Source organism: Lygodium microphyllum, chromosome 4, assembly GCF_053477565.2.
Source record: "Lygodium microphyllum isolate KBCC chromosome 4, Lygodium_microphyllum_v1.1.10, whole genome shotgun sequence".
Taxonomy (NCBI): domain Eukaryota; kingdom Viridiplantae; phylum Streptophyta; class Polypodiopsida; order Schizaeales; family Lygodiaceae; genus Lygodium; species Lygodium microphyllum.
The window spans coordinates 127,642,948-127,669,806 of record NC_141138.1 but is presented as its reverse complement, the minus strand read 5'-3'; positions in this window follow the sequence as shown (position 1 = coordinate 127,669,806).

Genomic DNA, 26,859 nt, shown 5'->3' with positions numbered 1-26,859 from the left:
TGATATGTCCCAAAGTAGATGAATCATATGACATGCTCAAAGCCATTCCAAAAGTCACTGGATTGCCTCTCAGTATGTTGTAGGCTCTGACCCTCAAAAGCCCTCTTTTGTGCATACGTTGCAATCTTAATATGTTTTCACATATTGAATCCTCTTTGGGTGCATACGATGTATACTTGATGTGTTTCTACAAGCGAAGGCTACACTTTGAGTTGATTTTAAATTGTCTTCTTTAAAGGTGTTTGGTTCTCATACTCCTAGTTCAAAAAACCAAGGTCTTTGTTGCAGATCCCCTTATATCAATAAAAATCAATTCATACAACATGGACTTTTTCATGCAAGAAACATGTTTAAATAGCATATATTTTGTAATATTGTTCTATAATGAGAGGTAATTTAAGATTTTCAATTAGTACATGTCAAGAGATGTTAGTTGATAAATTATTAAAGTTGTTCTAGTAGTCTAAACTTGTTTATTTGCTTATTTATGTTTCCATACTCTACCTCAAATTTAGTATGATTTGCCTAATGTGTTCTTTCATTGGTTTTCATAATGATGTCAAATTGTAAGTGCAAAATCTTTTTTGCTACAATAAGTTATCTCCATTATTTTTTTACCCCCCAAGGATACCAAGGGGAAGGAATCTAGAGAAGTTGGGAGAGTAGAATGGGTAACCTACAAAAGAAAAAGAAAAGGAAAAATGAAGAGAAGGGATCCAAGAGTGACACATTTGTAAAAGAAAAAGATCATGAGATAATAGAAGTCAAAAGTAAAAAACCCCAAAAAGGGAAGCTACTTGAAAGATTCCAAGGAAGATCTTGTAGAAGGAGAAATAAGACAAAGCATCCCCAACAAATAGTAAACATGGGGGCACCAAACAAAGAGGCAAAGGGTGGAACATCCCCTAGAAGGTCACCCCAACAGGGGGTATTCGAGAAAACTATTGTAAAACATCTTATATTTTTATGAACATGACTTTTTATATTGCTCAATCTAAACCAACACTCCCAACTATATTTTATACTATTTGTTCCACAAGTGTTTTAGGTATCCATGTGAGTGCTATGAGTTGTATTATGTAAAACTTCAAGTGCTCGAATCAAAGAAACAAAGCCTCTGCCAAAATAAGGAATGAAAATGCAAAGCCAAGATAAAATTCATTACTTTAAAAAATTACAATTCCTTGTTAAAGTAGTTCAATACATTTATAAGTTTGAAGAGCTCTTACGTCAGTCAATGCCCATTTCTTGTGTACTTACAAACACTTGAGATTCTTATCATCCAAATGGGTATTCATAGTAAAGTGATTGTTACTTTTTTAAGAATCAAAAGATGCCCACATCCTTGATCTTATTCCATCTTTTGTACTGGAAACTCACATATAGTATATGTCTTGGGATGTTGTCTGTCAAATGTTTAAACACATGATGTGAAACATACTTATTAGTGACTCCAACAAGTGCCATTCCACAATTATTGATGGGAGCACATCTTCACAAAATTCTCAGAGTAAGTCTTAAATTCTCATAGTTGCCATTCCACAATTATTGATGGAAGCACATCTCCACAAATTCTCACAATTAGTCTTAAATTTCATCAAAAGACTAACAATGTACATAGAAGATACGACGAATCTTAAATTTCATTGAAATGATAACAATGTAAATTTTGGTGCCTCACAATATAGTAGGAAAATACTACTACATAGAAGGTCCCAAGTGAAGACCTTTAGTAGAATGGACATATTGAATGTTTGCAAAAGGCCACATTATACCCTTCTCAATGAAAGTTTCACATTTTCTCTTTTCTACTTGTTATGCTTGGAGGACCTTTGCAAGAGGGAACCATTATCATCCAATTGTAGAGCTCCTAGGTTATGAGATGTGATGTCATTCTCAATCATATGCATACTTTTTTAGAGTTAAATGGTTGCATAGAAGAAGGCAAGAAGTTTAAGATATTGAAAAGAAACGTGGTTGAAATATAGCGAAGGTGTTCAAAAAATGAGGTTAGATTGAAGCTAAGGGGATAAAACAATGTAGCTAGGAGATGAATGTGCACAAAATAGCCCAAACAACAAGATATTCAAATGTTAGTTAGATTGAGTGTCTCTTTTTTCACTTTGAAGGTGATTGAAATTAATACTTTTCAAAAGTCATATTAACAATGCTAAAAATGAAAAGTGAATGTAAAAAAAAACACAATGTACAAACCTTTTGGGTGGAAGTGCCTCAAGAGGATGCATTTAGAGCCTCGTTATCACATTTTTGCTAGAAGTTAATAAAGATTAGAAAATTAGTAGAGTTAAATATCATGTTTGACCATGTCCTTTCCTATTCGTCTATTCATCATTAGTGAAAGCTAATCAAACAGCCCATTTGGTCTCCTTTTTGGCCCTAATGTGCACTTAACAATTATGAAAATTGGCAATACTAAGTGGGGATAACTATATCCACCACATTGAGAGAGAGGTTTTGTTGAACCAACCTACTCATCATTGATCTCCCAAAAGTGAACCATTTTACTATTTAAGAGACTATTTTCATATCAACTACAAGGACATTATTTTATCTTCACAATTGTAATCACTAGTTAGATTGCACACTATACTACAATGGAGGATTCAATGCATCCATAACTTATATTGTCAAGCTATCATTAGCATTACAAATTTTGGATGGGACCTACGATATGGAGAAAACTTTGGTGTATTTCCTAATCTTTATAGCATGTCTTACGCTCATACTAACAACCTAAATGAATATACAAACAACAATCATTAGAAGAAGTGATACTCGCATAATCTCTTCTTAGACATCAATGAATCAAGATTACAATGAGGTGATTTACTTTGATCAAGCTACCACTAGCAGTATCAAAAGCCTCATACACTCCTTTTCCGCTCATTATTTCCTTCCTTAATTGGACCACATTTGGTACATGGTAGCACATACACTCCACTAGATTGTGCATCAACATAAACTATAGCTAAGAAGAAGAGAGAAAATCTACCAATTTTTAGCCTTTAAAAGAGCTACCTCACATCGTGAAGGGTGTAGTGAGGTAGTATATCAAAATTATATCTAGGATATTCTTGACATCACATATCTAATAAGTAGTTTGGATATGTTCTCATACTCCAATCCAGTCTATAGTAGCTTTATTATCTATAAGAATTGATTAGTAATGCTAGTGTAGCTTCTTCATTTGTAGTTTATTGCACCTTTGTTCTTAACCTAATAAAATGGAAAATATGCCAACATTGCAAACCTTGGGGATTAGTAAGCTTGTAAAAATTACCAAGAATTTTTTTTTGTTGCACCCATGCTTTGTAAAATCAAAACGTATGCATGCAAAGACAAATACCTAGCTTGAGTCACATCAAGTGATAATGAAAGAGGCCGAAGAACTAGGAGCTAATGAGGGTTAAGATGACGACTTTGTTTTTGGGCTAGGTGTAGTTATATAGGATGAGTTCTTGTAGGGGAATGGTCTACATGATGTTGTCCATCTTGGTGGTATGGAATTGGATGGACGTTTTTATTCAAAGTAAAACACCCTAGCAAGCCATCCAAACGAAAGACTTACACTAGGGATGCTGGGGCTAAAGGTGCCTATGCCTAGCTGCTTGTGTATTACTACACTAACAGTACCCGCACCTATACACTACAGGTGATGGGAGCCCGTTTCTTTATTCTTTTAGTGACATTTGAATAAAGGGAAGGTCGGTCATAGATTGTGACTATTGGAGTTCCCACACCTTGAGTCTCTCTCACTTGCTCTCTTGCTCTATCTGCCATAGCTCACACCTCTCTTGCTTCCCTTGCTCATGCTTCCACTTGGGCTTCTCCCTTCAATTGGTATCAGAGCCACATTCTCTGTGAGCTTGAGCTCAATTTGGCATTGCTTAAGCTCTCATTTGAGTTACCTATAGCAAAGTTTCACCATTGGCAGTCATAGCTCCACGTCTTGAGGTTCATATTGAGCTCTCATTGCTCTAGGACTTCTCAAGACCTATTGGGGCTATCTCAAGGCAATCTTGAGCCTACATTGAGCTTATTTTAGGGATTCTTTAGCTCAATATTCAAGGCTAGAAATAGAACACGTTTTTTTAGCTATGGCCACTTTCAACAACTTGTGCTTGCTCAAGCACTCCCCTGCATTGGATAAAGGCTTTGGCATTGTTTACCACTCCTCTTGACAACATTGACCATTAACATTGAGCATTGGTTTTGAGTCATTGAGCTTTAGCTACTATTAACTGTGCAAACATAGTAGCATGCTATCATAAAATAGGGACATCCATATCTTCAATGTTTGGAGCTCGTATATGCTTCTTGGGATGCCCACATACCTATGTTTTGTTGCCGGATGCTTGGGGATCATATGCCATTGGTTTGAGATGCTATTGGACTGATTTGAGCACTCTTTTAGCTCAATTTTCTCATAGATATCACTGCTGTCATAACAAGGCTAAATGCTATTTATCTGGGAAATGTCATACTCTTGGCTTATGTGATGCTCTTAAGATGCTAGACACTTCGGGAATATTTGGCCAATGTATTGGAATGTTTTGGACTAATTTGAGCCCATATTTGGCTCAATTTTACTATCATTTTTAATGTTGTAATAAGTAGGGTTGAAGGTTATTTTATCAATGAACGCATTTGCCTATTGCCTGTTGATGCTTCCCAACTACTTGGGACGATGGATTGAGGTCTATGGTGGTTGATGCCACATACTTGGACATGCTCCCAGAATGCTTTTGGGCTTTGATTGAGCTCACTTTTGCTCAGTCTTGACTATCATTTTATTGTTGTACATATAGTGGACAAGCTTTTAAGAGGGATAGTTTATGCCTAGTGCTCTTTCATGCTATTCGGGCATTCTATCAGATGTATTGGTGCATGACATTGAAGCTCTATGCTTGGCTATGCTATTGAATGCATTTGAGATTTGTGAATTGAGCTTACGACATTTGACATCTTTTGTTAGTTACTTCATTGGATGCTCTTCAGAGGTCTATGACCTTACAGGCTTAAAGCTTTTATTGGGTCTTATGCTCCCAAGTATGTACTTGATGTATCTTAGATGCTTGGACGCCACTCACATGAGGATTTGAGCTTTGTTTGCTCATCCGGCATATGACTTTTGTTCCAATGGTTGGGCACCGCTTACTTGACACTTGGATGTTACATTGAGCTTTGGATTTTTTGTTGTGAGCTTGAGTATGCTATACCTCATTTTCAGCATGATGTAATCGTAGACTGTTATATTATTTATGAGAGTAGTCTCCTCCATTTGATGCTATTTTGGTCATAGTTCTCATTATTTGGTCCATGCCTCTTTTTTTTAGCTTGTTTTGGTAGTGGTTTTGGGGATGTTTGCACGTATTACAACAGTCTATTTGGTATGTACTGTGCCTCTTTTTCCTATAGTATGGTTGGTCATTCAAATGATAGTGCCATCTTCAACATTGAAAAGTTGATTGGCATCAATTATGGCTATTGGAAGACCCAAATTTGGCATGTTTTTGTTCAAAAATCTCAACTTAGGCCAATCAAATATTAAAGCATTAAGCTTGAAGGTGATGATCGGGATGTATGGAATGACTTAGATGAGCTTTGCAGGTCCACAATTATCATGTCCCTCAACAAGTAGGTTTATTATAATGTTTTCACAAATGGCCAGTCAACATGGGATCTTTGGGAGAAAATCTATAATCTCTATGATAAGCAAAGCCCTACTTCTTAGATGTATTGGCTAAAGCAACTTATAGACCTTTGTATGAAGGAAGGTACCAATGTTTCTCAGCATTTGAGCAAGTTTCATGCTATCATTGGCTCATTATCATCGCAGGGTATTGACTTTAAGGACAATCTTCCACCTTTGTTCTTTTTGGTCACACTACCTAAGTCTTAGGACACATTCTGTATTGTCATCGACTTTAAGGACAATCTTCCACCTTTGTTCTTGTTGGTCACATTGTTGAGTCTTAGGGCACATTCCGCATTGCTATATCTACAAATATGCACGAGAATGGGCTAAAATTGTATGATGTTCAAGAATATCAAGCTCAATCACCAAGACCCATGGACTGCTTATTGCTCAAGCGTTCTAAGTGAGCTCTAATGGCTATCTCTCACCTAGTCGACGCGCCTTCCATCCTACAAATGTAGTGAGCTTACCTTGATGTCGAAATGAGTTGCCTCCTCCTTCGCACACACAGGTAGCTCCACGATCGTAGATGCTAGCTCAAGCATCCTCAAGCCTCCTCTATAAAGCTCCATCCACCATAATCGTGCGCACGCGAGAAAAGAGAAGTAAAGAGAAGAAGAGAAGGGGAGATGGTGAAGAGCTTCACCCTCTTGATCCCTCACTCCCACACGCTCACTTCCTCACACTCTCACACTCCCTCTCTCAAGAGCACACACACAAGCAAGGTGAAGAAAAAAAGACAAGGAGAGAGGTCTCTTGTTAGCCAGATACCAAAGAATGAGCTTCCATTTACTTTTTGAACTTTATATACAAACCCCAAAATCCCATGGGCACCCACCCCTTTTTACATGACCGGCCTTTGTGGCAAGGTCCTTTTTTCTATTTCCCTCTTCTTGCTTGATGCCTTAAGTCTACACCCATCTATTCTTTTACAAATGGCACAGGAGAGAGCTTGGCGCTCTTTTACAAGAGTTTTTAGAGTTTTTTGAGGTGTCTTCCATTTAAAATTGTGTTTTTTGCCTCAACTTAGCTTTAGGGGCTGCCTTTGTGCCTTTCCTCTTTTTCTATCCTTTTTTTGCTCCTTGCTTCATATTTTCGCCATCTCAAACTGAGGTTAACATTAACCCCCCTTCGAGACGGGTGCCAGTCCCATGGCACTTTGAGCTCTTTGTTATGGATGGGTGGGGTGTAGGCAAGTGGCTATGGTGGGTTGATGATAGGACCACATGTGGACTCTTTTTCTATCCTTTTTTTGCTCCTTGCTTCATATTTCCGCTATCTCAAACAGAGGTTAACATTAACCCCCCTTCGAGACGGGTGCCAGTCCCATGGCACCCGTCTCGAACTAAGGTTAACATTAACCCCCCTTCGAGACACCCATGGCACTTTGAGCTCTTTGTTATGGATGGGTGGGGTGTGGGCAAGTGGCTGGTGGGGTGATGATAGGACCACATGTGGACTCTTTTGATTGGGAAGCTTTGGTAATGATTTGGATGGAGATCCCAAGGTGTGTCGAGTGGATGATGGGGGCCTCCGAAGTTGGTAGTTTGTAGCATATTGTTGTACCTGAAAGGAGAAAGTGCTCGACCTAAGGGGAGTGTCTACCTTGCCGTATAGTGCTCTATGCTCATGCTAGTGGAACAGGGAGTTGGGTCTAACCCTAAGCCTGGGTGATGTTCCACACTTGAAGACCCCATTCGTGCAAAGGGAGGTGCGGTGTGTGTAGCTTAGGGTGACATGTCTAACCATAGGCAAGTGTTATCTCCCTAGGTATGTCTTGCCCTTGGGGTGCCCTAAGCATGAAGTGGGAGGCAAAAAGGGTTAGGGGGTTAGGAATGGAGCCGGCCAATCGAGGCCACCAGGCATGCCTAACTTGAGGACCCCTAGGTGCAGTGACTACGAGCTATGTGCCGCAACTTATTTTTGGACATATCACGTGCTCCTTTCATTATTATTTGTTTGATTTTTTAAAAAAATAGCTTGCTGAGGTACATGATTCAGGCAATGGGGCTGATTGCTAGTTATCGTTATCAGAAGGTGGTGGTGAAGGGGATTTAATGGAGTGACTCAAAAATTTCCAACTCTGCATGAAACCCTTAAGGTTCAAGTGGACCTGGAGAGAGGTGGTGGAGAGGAATGGGTGGTTACAGCAAGTGAATTGGCTGTCACTCATATCCTTGAGAATAGAGAGGCAGAAGGAAGGTAGAAGGCTGGCTCGCATCATTAGATGGGTCATCGTGCAACTATCTATGGTGTTAGGATAAAAAAGAGTGGGGAGAGACCTTGTTCTACCGGGGTGGAATCCTGTCTAAGTAAGATTTTTAATATCCTAAGGTAGTTGCATATTATAATGAAGGCGGGATGGAGATAGGAGGAGAAGTCAGCAATAAAGCAGGTCATGGTAGCATCTAGGCTGTTCAAGGTGAAAGTGAGGGCTTGTGCTAAGGTGGTAGTACGAGGGTTATATATGATGGGGAAGTTGTAGCAGCCATGGGTGTTTGCATCAAAGTCTACTCCTACCCTACGAGGATACGCCATGAAGGTGGGGTTTTTTCTCTCAGAAGAGAGGGTATTACAAAAAGCCATCCATGAGAACACATTGTCATCACAAATGCGTCTCCGCCACAGTGGTTGGTACTCGTATCCAGGCACAAACCAAGGCACTTCAAAAATCTTATTTTTCTAGTACTCCTCATTCTCGATGACCCAAAAGGGTGGGATTCTTCTCTCTTTCTTCCAGCCATTGTTGGCCCAACCAGCTTTCGACTCCGATCACCTCGTCCACTATTTTAAGAGAAAGGACTCTGCATAGGCCATTGGGGAGGAGGAAGCTGAAGTTAAAAGGTTGCTTCTCTTTTTCTTGTCTCTCCCAGACTACGAGTTCTGCATGGAAACTGGCCGGCAGGTCACATGGGCATGGTGGAAGAGGTACAGAAGGCTATGCCATAGGGTTAGCCCTCAATCTTTGTCTGGCCTCTTCCACCATTTTCTTTCTCTTCTCCCTCAGGGCGGTTTTTCTTTCCACGGATGTGTCTGTTGGCTGCCGGTGTTCTTTAGAGTGGGGTGAAGGGGGTTGTGGAATCACTTCTTCTTTGAATTTGCCCATGTCAAATTGCAGTTCAGCTTCACTCCCTGGGAAATCTTCTTGTTGTACCTACTCTACAAACCCCAGTGCATCAATCTCCTAGGGGGTTAGGTCGGCCAACAATAGGTACCTACGTTGTTCATCAAGGCTCAACCCAAGGCTTAGCCCAACTGCAACGGGTTGTGCAGAGCTTTGCATGCTATGCTCAGCTTCTTCTTTACCACCTCAAGGGACTCCCCTTCCTCTGCGTGAGTGGCATCCATCAGAGTATTTAGGAAAACTCATTGTTGAGTATTGAAGCCCACTTGGGCTACCTCTGCTCTGCTTTTTGCTAGGACTTTCTCTTTTTCCATGAGAGCCAAGCGACATGCCAAGGTCTTCACTCTTCGTTCATTTTGGCATGCCCACTCTTCGGCTCGCTTTTTCATTTCCTCCATACTTTCTCCTTGTCTTTGTACCAGGGCCATGAGTCTCTGCTCCTGGTCGTCTAATTCCCTGCTCATTCTCTCCACCTCCTCTCTTTTAAGATTCAAAATTTCAGTCATGGTTTCCATCTCTTTGTGGTGTTGCTCCTCTTCTTGCTTCCTTCCTTCTTCCCTTGCGGCAAACTCTTTCATGCCCCTTTTGATCGGACCTATTTTTGCTTCTAGATTCTCATGTTACACGATTAAATGATAATATTCTCTCTGCTTTTTCACTAACTCTTGATTATCATCTACGAATCGTTGCCACCAACTTTCCTCCTTGTCATCTTTGGCCTTTAGTTCCTGTTTTAGATCAAAGATTTCCTTTTGTTGCATAGCCATTTGCCTCATCTTGTCAAGTTGGAAGGCTGCCAACAGACTACTTTTCCGCTTCCAACTCGGCCACCGCTATCTTTCTTTCCTCCTTTGCCTTCTCTAACTCAGAGAGCAATTCAACAACATATTCATCATAGTTTGTTGGTGGCATCATAGTAGTAGGGATTGAGGTGGTCGAAGCTTCCACCTTTTGGCATTTTGGATCCTGCCTAGACTTGGCATCTGTGGCCGGCCTTTTCTGTCCAGTGGTCATAGTCTCCACACTCTTTCCTTGGGCTAGTTCCTTATTGATGAAGTACTGCATCCAAGCCACAAAACTATTTACATCAGCACTAGCCAAGATGCTTGGAGTGAAAGTGGTTGCTTCGCTGGCAGGCACCAAGAGGGGTGGGATGGGATGGATGGGAGCCTTACCCTTGCCTTCAATGACCACAGGCGGTATGACTTCGGGTACATGAGTGCTTGAGCCAGGTCTGTCATTCCTGGGCGCGAACTTAAAGCCCCTAAGTCATCGACTCAGCTTTGTTGTTCTATGGATCGGCAAGTTGCTTCGGCCATGTCTTCCTCCTCCTTTCTCCTCAACTTCGCCTCCTTTTTTGTAGCTCTTCTCTCTCTCTCTTTCTCTGTTGTTTTCCTTGATTCTTCTACCATCTTTTCAGCTTCTTCCTTCTCCTTCTTCTTCCTCTCTACAGCTTCTCTTAGGGATTCCCTTTTGGCTCTCTCTAAATCTTCTTTTTCCTTCTTTTTGGCCTCATTCTATTTCTTCTTCTATGTTATCTTTTTAGTGGGCTTATTTGTTTTTTTCCTTCCGAGTTGAGCCTCCTAATCCTCCTTCTCTATCTCAGCTTCTATCGTGTCGCTCGATGGCTCTTTTCCCTGGTGGATCGACGACTTATCTAGAGTCTCATCCGCTCCTTCGTCTCCTTGTTGGGCTTCTTTTACAGTGCCTGGTCTAGAGTCTTGCGCACATAGCCGTTCCAGTCTACCTCTTCCAAGGTGTAGGCTACCACATTCTCCAGCACATGCACACTGATTCGGTGCATGAGGGAGTTATAGCATTGGCGGGAGAAGAGTGAGTGCACCAATTTTTCCTGCATGCGGGCCTCAACATCGGGGATATCCTATATGTTGACATCGTCGTTTGTCCAAACATCCTCCCTCTTCATCTTTAGCATAGCATACACATCTCTCTTATGTTTCTTCTCCACCTTAGGTTCCAGTCCTTATGTTTCTTCTCCACCTTAGGTTCCAATCCCAGTGCCTTGTCCACTAAGGCCTGGTTGAATAGCACCTGCACTTGTTTAGCATTCTCCCTCTTCCAATAGTCACCATTCTGTGGAATTTTAGTTGATTGAAGGCCTGGTTGTGGATGCTGCGGAATTTTAGCTTATTATAAGCATGGTTTTCTAAGCTGATGCTGTACTACATCTTCTCCTCCTCCGTGAAAGAGAGTTAGTGAGCGTGATTTTGCTGCGACATCTTTCATTCCCATCATGAACCATCATTCCCATTAGTGCTTTTGAATCCAACTGAGCTTCGCGGTCCAGATCGAAGGGTCGGCTATCTACGTGTGTGATGTAAGTAAGGACATCTGTTAGGAAGTCGTCGGAATCGATATGGCCAGCAATATGTAACTCTTCCTCTATTAGGAGGCGATCAAGGTAAGGTTGTCCTTTGATGTGCTCTTCCATGGGTCGGCCACGAATAGTTGTTAACACACTATATGAAGTTGGAGAAAAATAAGTTGGGTCATACTCCGATGTCTTGATTGCGTGTCGTTGCTCAACGTTGGTCATCATTTGGAATCCTTTGAGTTCCCATTGCAATCAAAGAGTGTACCAATTCCGTAAGAACGGGGATTCGATTTCAGCAAGCTGTTTCAACTCCTCGATTTCTTGATCAGTGATAGCAGGAGTATCTCGATATTGGTATGACATAATGAGACATTGTTTGATGGCTTGCTCTGTAGATATCTTAGTGCGGAGCAACTCTGTAGTTGAGTGGGGTGCTTTGACGAATGTGAACTCAGGTGTGTCGCACGAACAAGGCATTGTACGAACTTCTGTTGCTAAGGCTCTTGCAATAGCCCAAACGGTCATAGCTCAGAGCCAATGACATGAATGTAGCATCTAAGTGTCTGAGGCAAGCAATCACGCCATCCCCTGTGTCTTCGGCTAAATCTACGGCCAATGTCAAGAATGATTTCCGCTCATAGGAGGTTCTAAGGCCTACAGCAGGTGGTTGAGGTTTGACAAAACTAAAAAGTTTGGCAGCAGATGGTTGTGGGCTTGGTTGTTCTTGAGATTGTGGTTGGATCCCTTGCACAATGGGATGGGACTTGACTACTAATGGGGCACCACTACTTGTAGATGTGGCTTCCTGAGTCTTGGTAGAGTTACGTGATACTGTTTTATGTCAAGATGGCAAGCTCAACACGTGCGGACATTGATGATGGACCGCTTGGCTAGATGAGTCCGCACGTCTACACTTAGCACGTTGGTGGTCATTATGATACTCACATGGCCACTGACTTATCACTTACTATATTTAGTTTTTTACACCTACCTACAGCTGGCAAAGATATAACACCAGTCGATTAGTGTAGTCAGTTATGCACTGTTTGACTTAGAATGCCACTTTCCTTTATGTTGTATCTTATCTATACTTTGTGTACATTGTATAGTGTGAAAGAAGAAGAAAAAACCAACAAGAAAATGTTTTAGGCTCCATCTCTCTTCTTGTGTTCTTGAGTGAGCTTCCTCTTGCATATACAGTGTGTGTTTGGCGCAGCAACTCAAGCAAATCCCCCCACCACGTGATTGTTGACATGGTATCAAATCCGTGTCACTGAGAGAGGCTGATTTTGAAGGCTAAAGTGAAGGAGAAGAAGCAAGGTTCGAGCAAGCAACGGGTAAAGTGAAGGAGAAGAAGCAAGGTTCGAGCAAGCAAGCAACGGGTAAGAAGCTCTCCCATTTTTCCACTCTCTCTCTTGGATAGTGCTTGTGGAGGCACCGAAAGCAGGATCGAGCAAAATTCTCAAATTGCTGTGAGATTTAGTGTGCGAGCAAATCACTGTATATTCTACAGATAAGGCCTTCAGGGCTTGTTCCAAGGTTGCGAACAACAATTTTAGGGTACACTTTCACGATACACTATGATTTCGGATATATTGACCGAAAGTGGGTGCACAGGTTACAGATTGCGAATCTGTAATTTTTTAGGTATTTGCAGTAAGCAAACATAAGGTTTATCTACAAACAGGTTGCAGATTACATGTACTATTGAGCAATCAGTGAAAAAGGTTGCTTGGTGTATTGTTGTGAAAGATTGCAGAAGACTAGCTTGCTCTGTTGTATTCTTGTTTGTGATAATGGCAGAGAATAGTGGAAATCCCATTATTGAGAAGCTCGACAAGAACAACTACCCTTCATGGAAGTTTCGTGTGACGAACTTCCTCATTAGAAAGGGCCTTTATGAGTTTGTTTTAGGTGAAGAAAAGGAGCGAGAGCTGAGTATCCCTCCGTAACTGCAAATGAGTTAAAAGCATGGAAAGAGTGGAATACAAAAGACAAAAAGATGATGTACTGGCTATCTGCAGTCATTGATAATACTATGCTAGGACATATCAGGAATGCAAAAACTTCACATGCAGCTTGGACAATTTTTGAGAACATATTTTCAGTAGATACAAAGGCACGAAAGATTCAACTCAAGTAAGAGTTGAATGCCTTAAAGAAAAGGAAAATGTCTATCAATGAGTATGTGTTGAAGGTGAGGAGCATTGCAGATGCTTTAGCAGCAATTGATGCAATGTCGGATGATGATGATTTGGTTTCATCCACTCTAAGTGACCTTAACAATGAGAAGGCATGGAACTCATTTGTTACTTCATTATATGTACAGAAGTCATTTCCAGATTTTGATGAACTGATCTCTCTCACGATTACTAAAGAGATCAATATGCAAAGTGATTCGTCTTAAAGAAATGGTGAACATGTCCAAGCATTTTACTTGAGTTCAGGAAGGGGACGTGGTAGATCCTCTTCGAGAGGCCGTGGTATGGGACGTGCTAGCCTAACCAGCAAAACAAGTTCAATCAACACTTTGGTGAAATGCAGGTTTCTGGAGGCAGAGGAAACTTTAGAGGCAGGGGGAGATCTAGAGGAAGAGGTAGATGGCAGAATAGAGGTTTGGAAAATTCTGCTATTGTTTTCCATTATTGTGGCAAAACAGGCCATATTGCAGTCCATTGCTATGCAAAGAAGGATGACATTCGAAGTGGTAAATTGCAGAAAGGAAACTATGCATCGTCTTTATGATAGAATGAAGACAAAAATGAGCGTCTGTTTGTTATGCAACATATGATGAATGCAGTTACAGGAAAGGGGACACATGATGATGTATGGTATGTCGATTTAGGTGCATCTAATCATATGACTAGTCATGTTGAATGGTTTGGAGAGATGCAGGACTTACAAAACCCAGGTTATGTGCAGACGGGTGATGATTCATGCCACCCAATTTCACATTTTGGAAAGGTTCCCTTGTCCTTGTGTGATGGCCAGACAAAGAGTCTGACAGATGTATTACATGTTTCATTAATTACAAAGAATCTAGTGTTTGTTGGCCAAATGGTAGAGCATGGATTGCAGGTCCGATTCAAGGCAAAATGTTGTTTTGTAGAAGACTTTAATGATAAGTGCACGTTGCTCGCAAAAGGAAGTAGATTTGGCCGAATGTTCACTTTAGATGTTGGAATTCTTGCATTGGATGCTGCTATGTATGCTAAAGGAAAAGGAGTAGTTGCAGATATTGAAATATGGCATAAATGTATTGGACATGAAAATGTGCAAAGGTTGAAATTAATGCAGCCTAGAGGATTGGTTATAGGGTTTCCTTCTTTTAGAGTTGTGGAATTGCATAAAGTCTGTGAAGCATGCCAGTTTGGTAAGAAAGCAAGACAACCCTTCTCGCATGATAGAGAAGTGAGTAGAAAAATACTTGATGTAGTGCATACAGATGTTTGGGGGCCTACATAGAATGTATCTCTTGGTGGCAGCAAATACTTTGTCACATTTATTGATGACTGTTCAAGGAAGTTATGGTTATACTTTATGAAGGAAAAAAGTGATGTGTTTGAGCACTTCAAAACTTTTAAGGCAGCTGTTGAAACAGAAATAGGCTTAAAAGTAAAGTGCTTGAGATCAGATGGAGGGGGAGAGTACCTCTCTAATGAATTCAGTGGCTTCGTGAGGACTCATGGGATAAAGAGGCAATTTACGTGCAGGTATACCCACGGCAAAATGGTATTGCAGAAAGAAAAAATAGGCATATTGCAGAAGTTGCACGGGCATTAATGGCTGAAAAGAATATGCCCAAACATTTTTGGTCTGAGACTGTCCATACTGTTGTCTGCATTATGAACATAACTCCCATAGTTGCAGTTCATGGGATGACTCCTGAAGAATTCTTTACTGGCAAGAAGCCTGATGTATCACACTTGAAGGTATTTGGCTGTGTTGCATACATTCATGTGCCAAATGAGCTACGGAAGAAGCTTGATCCAAAGGCAAAAAAATGTGTTTTTATGGGATACTCTTTAGAGCAGAAAGGGTATCACTGTTATAACCCTGTCACAAGCGAGTTCAGAGTGAGCAGGGATGTTATCTTTGATGAGATGGGAAGTTGGTATACACTTGTTGGTGATGTTTTGGATGATGATAATGATTAGGATAGCTATGTGCTAAAAGATAAACAAGAATCACGGAGTCTTAGTGGACCAGAAACATCATCTGGTACTACACCTACAGTGAGCCCTTGGTTTGGGAGACTAAGGAGTAGCCCCACATCTTCAGGTGAATCTATAAGTGTTGCAGGGAAGGATAAAGGAAAGAAGAAAGTGCTGGATGGTAATGATGCATCTACCAGTCATTTGGGATTTAATGGAGATTCTAGTCGTTTGGAGAGTTTGGATGATGAGCTTGGCATTCCTTCAGTCAGGACACCAGGTGTATAGAGAGTTCATAGTAATGTAAAGGCTTCATTGAGTGATCCGATGGTACGCAGATCTAGTAGGGTCAGATACCCTGTTAAAAGATTTGGTTTTGAAGATTATGCAGCTCACCATTATGCTTATATGGTGAAACTAGTTGAGGATGCTGAGCCCACTTGTTTTGAGGATGATGTTGGTCATGCTCATTGGGATGCAGCAATGGATGAGGAGATGGATGCATTAGAAGCCAATAAGACATGGGATTTGGTACCCTTACACCTAAGGGTAAGAAAGCTATTGGTTGTAAGTGGGTTTACAAAGTCAAGCATAATGCAGATGGTTCATTTAGCATGTATAAAGCTAGGTTGGTTGCAAAAGGCTATGTTCAAACATATGGCAGGTCAAGAATCATGTGGTGGGGGGACTTGCTTGAGCTGTTGCGCCAAACACACACTGTATGCACAAGAGGAAGCTCACTAAAGAACACAAGAAGAGAGATGGAGGCCAAAACGTTTTCTTGCTAGTTTCTTCTTCTTCTTCAACATGCTATACAATATACACAAAATATAGATAAGATACAATATAAAGGAAAGTGGCCTACTAAGTCAAACAGTGCATAATCGACTACACTAATCGACTGGCGCTATGTCTTTGCCAACTGTAGGTAGGTGTAACAAACTAAATATAATAAGTGATAATTCAGTGGCCATGTGAGTATCATAATGACCATCAACGTGCTAAGTATAGACGTGCGGACCCATTTAGCCAGGTGGTCCATCATCAATGTCCGCACATGTTGAGCTTGCCTTCTCAACACTCCCCCTCAAGCTCAACTCTATCTCTACAACTCCAAGTAAGCTTCGGAACTTTCGAAGCTTCTCTGCACCCAATGCCTTTGTGAAAATGTCAGCTATCTGATCCTGTGTGCTGACATATACCAAGTTGATCTCTCCTGCAAGTACCTTCTCTCTCACAAAGTGGTGGTGCACCTCAATGTGTTTTGTCCTAGCATGGAACACTGGATTCCTAGCTAGCTGTATGCTGCTCATGTTGTCACAATGAATGACAACTGAACCATCTCCCTGCGTATCCAAGTCACCTAATAACTTTTGCAGCCATACCACCTCACATGCTGCCATAGCAGCACCTCTATACTCAGCCTCTGTACTCGATAAAGCATCTGTAGGTTGCTTTTTGCTGCTCCACATAACCGCTGCACTACCAAGGGAAAACATGAATCCACTTGTAGATCTTCTGTCTAACATGCTACCATCCCAATCTACATCTATGTATCCAAAGACATGTACGTCCTTACCTGCATGATAAAAAAGTCCATAATGTAAAGTGGACTTCACATACCTCAATATACGTCTAACTGCATCCAAATGAGGCTTTCTAGGCATCTGCATAAACTGACTGACAAGGCCAACAGTATAGCTCAAGTCTGGCCTTGTGATAGTCGTGTAAATCAAACTCCCTACTATCCTCTTGAACATAGTAGGGTCTTCTATCTCATCTCCAACATCAGCACTCAGCTTTACATTTTGCTCAAATGGTATTGAAAGAGGCTTACATGCTGTCATACCATACTTGGATAACATATCCAAGCCATATTGCCTTTGGGATAGCCATATACCCTCATCACATCTGATCACCTCAATACCAAGAAAGTATCTCAGCTCATCCAAATCCTTCATCTCAAACTTCTTCTTCAAGAAGTCCTTAACTTCAGCAATCCCATTGTCACTGTCACCTGTAATAATCAAGTCATCCACATAGATGACTATGATGACCAAACCTGCATCTCCCTTTCTCACATAAAGTGAGTGATCAGTATCAGAAATACAAAATCCAATATTGACAAGATACTCTCCAATCTTGTCAAACCATGCCCTAGGTGCTTACTTCAGTCCATAGAGCACTTTCTTTAACCTGCACACATATGTGGGATGCTCTAACTCCTCATAACCTGCTGGCTGCTCCATATACACTTCTTCTTGCAATTCACCATGCAAGAAGGCATTCTTAACATCCATTTTCTGCAAATTCCAACCTTTGCCTGCTACTAAGGCAATCACACACCTAATAGTTTCCATCCTAGCAACTGGACTAAATGTCTCTTCATAATCTATGCCATATGTTTGAGCATAGCCTTTTGCAACCAGCCCAGCCTTATACTTGCTAATTGAACCATCTGCATTATGCTTGACTTTGTAAACCCACTTACAGCCAATAGCTTTCTTACCCCTTAGGTAAGGGTACCAAATCCCAAGTCTTATTGGCTTCTAATGCAGCCATCTCCTCATCCATTGCTGCATCCCAATGAGCATGACCAACAGGATCCTCAAAACAAGTGGGCTCAACATCCTCAATTAGTTTCATTATATAAGCATAATGGTGAGCTGCATAATCTTCAAAACCAAATCTTTTAATAGGGTATTTGACCCTATTAGATCTGTGTACCACCGGATCACTCAATGGATCCTTTACATTACTATGAGCTCTCTGTACACCTGGCGTCCAAACTGAAGGAATGCCAAGCTCATCATCCAAACTCTCCAAACCACTAGAATCTCCATCAAATCCCAAATGACTGATAGATGCATCATTACCATCCAGCACTTTCTTCTTTCCTTTGTCCTTCCCTGCAACACTTATAGATCCACCTGAAGGTGTGGGGCTACTCCTTAGTCTCCCAGACCAAGGGCTCACTGTAGGTGTAGTACCAGATGATGTTTCTAGTCCACTAAGACTCTATGATTCTTGTTTATCTTTCTGCACATAGCTATCCTAATCATTATCATCATCCAAAACATCACCAGTAGGTGTATACCAACTTCCCATCTCATCAAAGCTAATATCCCTCCTCACTCTGAACTCGCGCCAGAGACAGGGTTATAACAGTGATACCCTTTCTGCTCTAAAGAGTATCCAATAGAAACACATTTTTCTGCCTTTGGATCAAGCTTCTTACGTAGCTCATCCAGCACATGAACGTATGCAACACAGCCAAATAATTTCAAGTGCGATACATCAGGCTTCTTACTAGTAAAGCATTCTTCAGGAGTCATCCCATGAACTCTAGCTGTCGGAGTTCTGTTCATAATGTAGATAGCAGTATGCATAGCCTCAGACAAAAAATATTTGGGCATATTCTTTTCAGCCATTAATGCCCGTGCAACTTCTGCAATATTCCTATTTTTTCTTTCTGCAACACCATTTTGCTGTGGGATATACCTGCAAGTAAATTGCCTCTTTATCCCATGAGTCCTTAAGAAGCCACTGAACTCATTAGAGAGGTACTCTCCCCCTCCTTCTGATCTCAAGCACTTTACTTTTAAGCCTATTTTTGTTTCAACAATTGCCTTAAAATATTTGAATTGCTCAAACACATCACTTTTTTCCTTCATAAAGTATAACCATAACTTCCTTGAACAGTCATCAATAAATGTGACAAAGTATTTGCTGCCACCAAGAGATACATTCTATGTAGGCCCCCAAACATCTGTATGCACTACATCAAGTATTTTTCTACTCACTTCTCTATCATGCGAGAAGGGTTGTCTTGCTTTCTTACCAAACTGGCATGCTTCACAGACTTTATGCAATTCTACAACTCTAAAAGAAGGCAACCCTGTAACCAATCCTCTGGACTGCATTAATTTCAACCTTTGCACATTTGCATGTCCAATACATTTATGCCATATTTCAATATCTGCAACTACTCCTTTTCCTTTAGCATACATAGCAGCATCCAATGCAAGAATTCCAACATCTAAAGTGAACATTCGGCCAAATCTACTTCCTTTTGCGAGCAATGTGCACTTACCATTAAAGTCTTCTACAAAACAACATTTTGCCTTGAATCGGACCTGCAATCCATGCTCTACCATTTGGCCAACAAACACTAGATTCTTTGTAATTGATGAAACATGTAATACATCTGTCAGACTCTTTGTCTGGCCATCACACAAGGACAAGGGAACCTTTCCAAAATGTGAAATTGGGTGGCATGAATCATCACCCGTCTGCACATAACCTGGGTTTTGTAAGTCCTGCATCTCTCCAAACCATTCAACATGACTGGTCATATGATTAGATGCACCTAAATCGACATACCATACATTATCATGTGTCCCCTTTCCTGTAACTGCATTCATCATATGTTGCATAACAAACAGACGCTCATTTTTGTCTTCATTCTGTCATAAAGACGATGCATAGTTTCCTTTCTGCAATTTACCACTCCGAATATCATCCTTCTTTGCATAGCAATGGGCTGCAATATGGCCTGTTTTGCCACAATAATGGAAAACAATAGCAGAATTTCCAGAACCTCTATTCTGCCATCCACCTCTTCCTCTAGAGCTCCCCCTGCCTCTAAAGTTTCCTCTGCCTCCAGAAACCTGCATTTCACCAAAGTGTTGATTGAACCTGTTTTGCTGGTTAGGCTAGCACGTCCCATAACACGGCCTCTCGAAGAGGATCTACCACGTCCCCTTCCTGAACTCCAGTAAAATGCTTGGACCTATTCACCATTTATTTTTGACGAATCACCTTGCATATTGATCTCTTCAGTAATCATGAGAGAGATCAACTCATCAAAATCTGGAAATGGATTCCGTACATATGCTGAAGTAATAAATGATTTCCATGCCTTCTCATTGTTAAGGCCACTCACAGTGGATGAAACCAAATCATCATCATCCGGCATTGCATCAATCACTTCTAAAGCATCTGCAATGCTCCTCACCTTTAACACTTACTCATTGATAGACATTTTCCCTTTCTTAAAGGCATTCAACTCTTGCTTGAGTTGAATCTTTCGTGCCTTTGTATGTACTGAAAACATGCTCTCAAAAATTGTCCAAGCTGCATGTGAAGTTTCTGCATTCTTGATATGTCCTAGCATAGTATTATCAATGATTGCAGATAGCCAGTACATTACCTTTTTGTCTTTCGCATTCCACTCTTTCCATTCTTTTAACTCATCTGTGCTCGTGGAGGGATACCCAGCTCTAGCTCCTTTTCTTCACTTGAAACAAATTCTTAAAGGCCCTTTCCAATGAGGAAGTTCATCACACGGAACTTCCATGAAGGGTAGTTGTTCTTGTCGAGCTTCTCAATAATGGGATTTCCACTGTTCTCTGCCATTATTACAAACAAGGATATAACACAGCAAGGTAGTCTTCTGCAATCTTTCACAACACATGCACAACAATACACCACAAGTAACCTTTTTCACTCATTGCTCAATAGTACATGTAATCTGCAACATGTTCACAGATAAACCTTATGTTTGCTTCCTGCAAACACCTCAAAAATTAGAGATTCGCAATCTGTGACCTGTGCACCCACTTTCGGTCAATACAGCCGAAATCACAATGTACTTTGAAACTGTTGTCCGCAACCTTGCGGCTCTAAAACGGGGCCTGAAACGGCCTAAGACGCCCAAAATAACTGCGAAAAAGCCGTAAAGGGCTTATTTGCAGAATATACAGTGATTTGCTCGCACACTAAATCTCACAACAATCTGAGATTTTTGCTCGACCCTGCTTCCGGTCCCTCCACAGGCACTATCCAAGAGAGAGAGTGGAAGAATGGGAGACTTTCTTACCCATTGTTTGCTTGCTTGAACCTTGGTTCTTCTCCTTTACTTCAGTCTTCAAAATCAGCCTCTCTTAGTGACGCAACTTTGATACCATGTCACGAATCATAAGGTTACGTGGAGCAGTAAAAAGCAACCTACAGTTGCTTTATCGAGTATAGAGGCTAAGTATAGAGGTGCTGCTATGGCAGCATGTTAGGTGGTATGGCTGCAAAAGTTATTAGGTGATTTGGATGTGCAAGGAGATGGTCGAGTTGTCATTCATTATGACAATATGAGCAGCATACAGCTAGCTAGAAATCCAATGTTCCATGCTAGGACAAAACACATTGAGGTGCACTACCACTTTGTGAGAGAGAAGGTACTTGCAGGAGAGATTGACTTAGTATATGTCAGCACACAGGATCAGATAGATGACATTTTCACAAAGGCATTGGATGCAGAGAATCTTCAAAAGTTCCGAAGCTTACTTGGAGTTGTAGAGATTTAATTGAGCTTGAGGGGGAGTGTTGAGATGGCAAGCTCAATAGGTGCAGACATTGATGATGGACCGCTTGGCTAGATGAGTCCGCACGTCTATACCTAGCATGTTGGTGGTCATTATGATATTCACATGGCCACTAACTTATCACTTATTATATTTAGTTTGTTACACCTACATACAGCTAGCAAAGATGTAACACCAGTCGATTAGTGTAGTGGGTTATGCACTGTTTGACTTAGAAGGCCACTTTCCTTTATGTTGTATCTTATCTATACTTTGTGTGCATTGTATAGTGTGTGAAAGAAGAAGAAGAAACCAGCAAGAAAACGTTTTATCCTCCATCTCTCTTCTTGTGTTCTTGAGTGAGCTTCCTCTTGTATACACAGTGTGTGTTTGGCGCAGCAGGTCAAGCAAGTCCCCCCACCATGCGATTGTTAACAGTTTGGGAGTAGCAGGCTAAGATTTGGACCGGTAGACATGGTTGATATTGATGGGCATAATTTGCTGTGAGTCGATGGGCTTTGTGTCTCAAGGTTTCTGCAGCTTTGGGCCTTGACATGTTGTATGGTTGGGTATGGTTACGCATGAGGGTGGCATTTGATTGGTGCTCTTGGCTGTTTTAGCCTTAAATAGGGTCTTAGGAACCCATCGTGGCTTGATCATATGTCGTTGTTTGTTGCTTTGTTTGGGCCTTCTAGGTTTTGAGGTTGCGTTCTTAGCCGTGTGAAGGTGTGGCCGATTGCTTTTCAGTGGGGTGGCAAGCTCTAATGTTTAGGTACCCACCTTAACTGGGGTTCATGGGCATTGACCTTGGCCTTATCAGGTTGCTAGCATAGAGGCTTGGGGGGTTGTAACAAATCACAACCCCCTCCTTGGACTTGATTGAATGTGTTTCTATCGTTGGCCTCGCATGTCTCGTAGGAGTCGCAAAGCCCTTGCTGAAAGCTGCCACTATGCAGATACTGCCAATGTCTAAGTGGATATGCTGCGACTCACAATCGACATTGCAGTGAGCTTGCTTTTTAAAGCTTCAACCCAGTAGCGATTCTGTGCCTGCATCTTTAGTATTTGGCAACACATAAAATACCATTGGTATGCTCTCAGACTCAAAGAAACTGCAGCCTTGCATTTCCCTAGGAGTGCATATGATCAGCCCCCATATGGGCTCAGTTTTGTGGTAGTGGGCTGTAATTGTGGTTTGCCAATATGGGTCTAATGATTGTGGGTTAAGACATTGAATTCTGCTCCCTCATCGATCAAGGCGTTGACAATGCATGTTTGCTTGGCAATGACCGTGATGCGGAGGTAAGCAAGCTCTACGGTTTCCTCATCTTCATCGTCAATCTCTGTGATTGTGGCTACTCGTACTTTGACCGGGGGTTCTTACATTGGTGGTTCATGCAAAGGATGCGTGGGAGGGTAATACTTCTTGATGCGACTGCCATTGAAGAAGCCTACGCCCTTGCCTTCCAGAGTCTCGAGTTCGACATTATCGGTTCAGCTCATGGCACGAACCTTGAAAGGCCCTAGACCTTTAAACTTCATTTTCTATTTATGCCCCTAAGTCGCCCTATTCAAAGTCACGCTGCTTGACATGCTTGTCAAAATAGCTCTTGCGTTGTGCTTTCTTGCATATAAGTGCATGGATAGCTAGAAGGCGAGTTTCCGAGAGGTATTCGAGTTCAATTAGACGTTTCGCCCATGCTTCCTTCCCTTCCCATCATTTGTGAAGTGCGATCCTCGGGCTAGGAATGAAGAACTCTACAGGTAGAATTGCTTCAGTTCCATAGGTTAACCTAAAAGGCATTTGGCCTATAGCCATTGTGTAGGCTATGCAGTAAGCCCACAAGGCTGCCGTCAACTTGTTATCCTAGTTACTGCATGAAGCAGAGACTATCTTGGTCATAATGTTTACTAGAATTTTATTTGTGGATTCCACCTGGCCGTTTGCCTGGGGAAAGTATGGCGAGGATTTCCAATGGATATTTAGAAAGATGGATAGATGACGTGCAATTACTTCATTAATGAAGTGTGTGCCCTGGTCGCTAACCAGTTCAATGGGGCAATCGAATAGTGAGATCACCTGCTCCCATAGGAACTTGGCAGTCGTTCTCGCATCATTCTTTCTCATAGCCCTTGCTTCTGCCCATTTCGTTAGATAGTCAATGGCTACAATTATATACTTGGCTTGAGAGTATTGTGCCGCAGGGCTAATAGGTCCTAGTTGTCGTGTAATTATCGGGGTTAACTCCATTTGATCCTTGCAAATTGGGACCTTTGTCCTTTGACACTCGTCGCATTGCTTAACAAATCATGCCACATCACGAAAAAGCGTGGGCCACCACAATTGAGACTACATCACCTTGCGGGCTATCATTTCTTCGCTAAAGTGCCCTCCAGCGATTCTGCATTGTGCTTTTGAGAGCACTCCGTGCATCTCGTACTTGCGTATGCATCTACGTAACAATCTGTCTTGCCCTAACCTATACAACTAACCTATTATCAATTGATAGGTTGGATCTTGAGGATGAGTCATCTAAGTCAGGCTTTCTCTATTGGTCGTCAAGTAGTCCATACTCAAGCACTTGGACTATCTCGTCTACCCAATATGGCATTAAGTCGGCTCGAAGTAAATCATCTACAATGCCTTGTCCAACGACATCGTTCAAAGACTGTTCGGAGTCTGTCTAAGTGTTCTCTCCAGGTCGAGTGAACACACAAGTAGTCTACAAAGACTTCTTACTCTTTCCTAAGTATGTCTTTAAATATAGTGCACATAAGGCATTGAAAGGTGACTGGAGCATTAGTCAACCCGAAGGGCATGACTATGTAGGCAAAGACACCCCACTCAGTTGCAAATGTAGTCTTATGCCTATCGGCAAGATGCATCTGCACCTGATTGTATCCAGAGAAGCCGTCTAGAAAACTATAGGCCTCTTTGTCTGCCACTCTCTTGAGCATGTGCTCGGTGTATGGCAATGGGTAGTTGTCCCTCTTACTGGCAGCATTCACCTTTTTGTAATTGAAGCATACCCTAAATTTTTTGTTTTTCTTTATTAAATGACTATGGGTGATACCTAGTTTATGTGCTCAATTTCGTAGATTAATCCTGCTCTCATCAGCTTGTCGATCTCTTCCTTGATTGCATGTGCATGTTTTGGATTCATAGGGTACGGTCACTGCTTGGTTAGCGTTGCATCTGGCGTCATGGGTATGTTATGAGTCACTACACTTGGATCTATCCCCTTGAGTTCTTACAAGGACCAAGCGAAGATGTCTATATACTCTTGTAAGAGAGCAACGAGACTTGTCTCCTCCTCCATCAGGTCATCAGCAAATAAAGATAGGTCAGGGTGTTTCCCCTTCCTGGGCTAGGTTCACCTCCTTGACTTTGGTAGGTCCCTCAATGGGTTCACTTGCTTGTCCTTGACGTTTGGCACCTAGCAGGATCACTACCCTATCACCCTTTTTAAACTTCGTAAATCTCTGAGGGAGGTCCTATGGTTTTGGTTGTTCCTCCACTCATACGTCCTTAGACTATTCTGCCCTTTCTTCTTTCAACCATTTGCACCTCAAGTGGATAGGTAGGTCCCCCTTGGTATGTTTAGTCTTGGGAGGCCTCGCTTTTTCTGGGCCACTCTCTAAACTCACTTCTAACTAATAATCAAACTCCCCGTCTCTTCGATAGACAAGGTAGTCTCCCCTGCTGGTCGCAGCTTAGAGGGTGACTCTGTTCTAAGCACTGCCGTTGTACCTGGTTGGGTTAGGCCTACTTGTTCAAGATCTATGGCTCTTATGTGTTCCAACCAAGTGCAGTCACAATCCACGCGCATGACCCTTTGCTCTATCCTGAAGGTGTTCTTTCTCTGTGGCCTGGAGTTTTCTCGTATATGTTCTATCTCTTGTCCTTCGGTGTCATATTCTATGGTATCTATCTCACCCTCACTCTCATTACTGAAGAAGCGACAGTCCTTGTATTCGTCATCAGAAGCATCTTCATCTGACCGCTCGTCATCTCCTAGGTCTTGGTTTGTCTCGTGTCTTTGATTAGGGACGAGGGCTCAAATGTACCTGAGGTTTAGGTCATGCACCATGGTCCATTGCCACCTTGGTTCATCTAGGAGATCTTAGAGTGGCTTGAAATTTGCTGCTAGATTGCTAGCTAGCTTGCTGGTCCAATACTCTAAAATCTCTTGGAGTTCCCTCCTGTTGGTTGGCACTTAGAAAGTGACAGGGTTGGGTCTTCTATGAAGGTTTCCTACCATCATGCAAACCGGTACCGAGGGTGTACCCTTGAGCTCACCGATCATTTTAATGGCATGTTCGTACTCCTCATTGTCCGAGAACGGCAGGTTGATAGTAGCAAGGACATGCATCTAGTCTCGCTCGTCTTCAAGACATGGGATATACTTAGTCAGGGGCCCATAGGATTTCTTGATCTGGGTATCACCCTTAAGCATCGCGGAGATGGTGTTGAGGTCGACCTGGTGCAAATTTCTAGGAGTCCATTTCTACCCTTACGGCTTCTATTTTATTGCTTAGGAAGATAAGACCATTCCCCCAATCTTTAATTACTCTAGCATTGCGCATCTAGGGTCGGCCCAATAGGATATCGTAGTCCACTCCCTTCATGACTATAAAGTCAACCGAGAATTGGACTCCAAACGGTTTTCACCGGCCAGTTCTTTAGCACTCCAAATGGCTTCACTTTCATTCCTTTAGCTAATGTGACATTGAACCTAGCAATCTCGACAGGTGGGTTGCCCCACGTCTGGAGCACTGCGTGGCTCAGTACACTAACTCCCGTCCCTGTGTCTACAATCCCTTTCCTTGTTGTATCACCTAGGGCTAAGACCGATAAGACCGCGTGCATCTCGGTGCCTTTCCAAAAAGCATTAACGTGCAAGGATTTAGGCATGGAGTGCAACATCAAACTTGGTATCTGCTTCTCTATATCATGTTCCTGTAGGTTTCAGTATCTTGGTCTTATGACCCTTCAATCCACTGCTTCAAGTCTTACCATAGGGTCGGATGCTGCCTAAGCAAATCTCTCAAGCTCAGCATCACACGGGTGGTCACTAGAGTGGTAAGGAGGTCGTTGGCCGCTCGTCTTTCTCCTATTTTGAATTGTCCAGGCCACTGGCCATGACTGGGTTGCTGGCCCGTAGCGT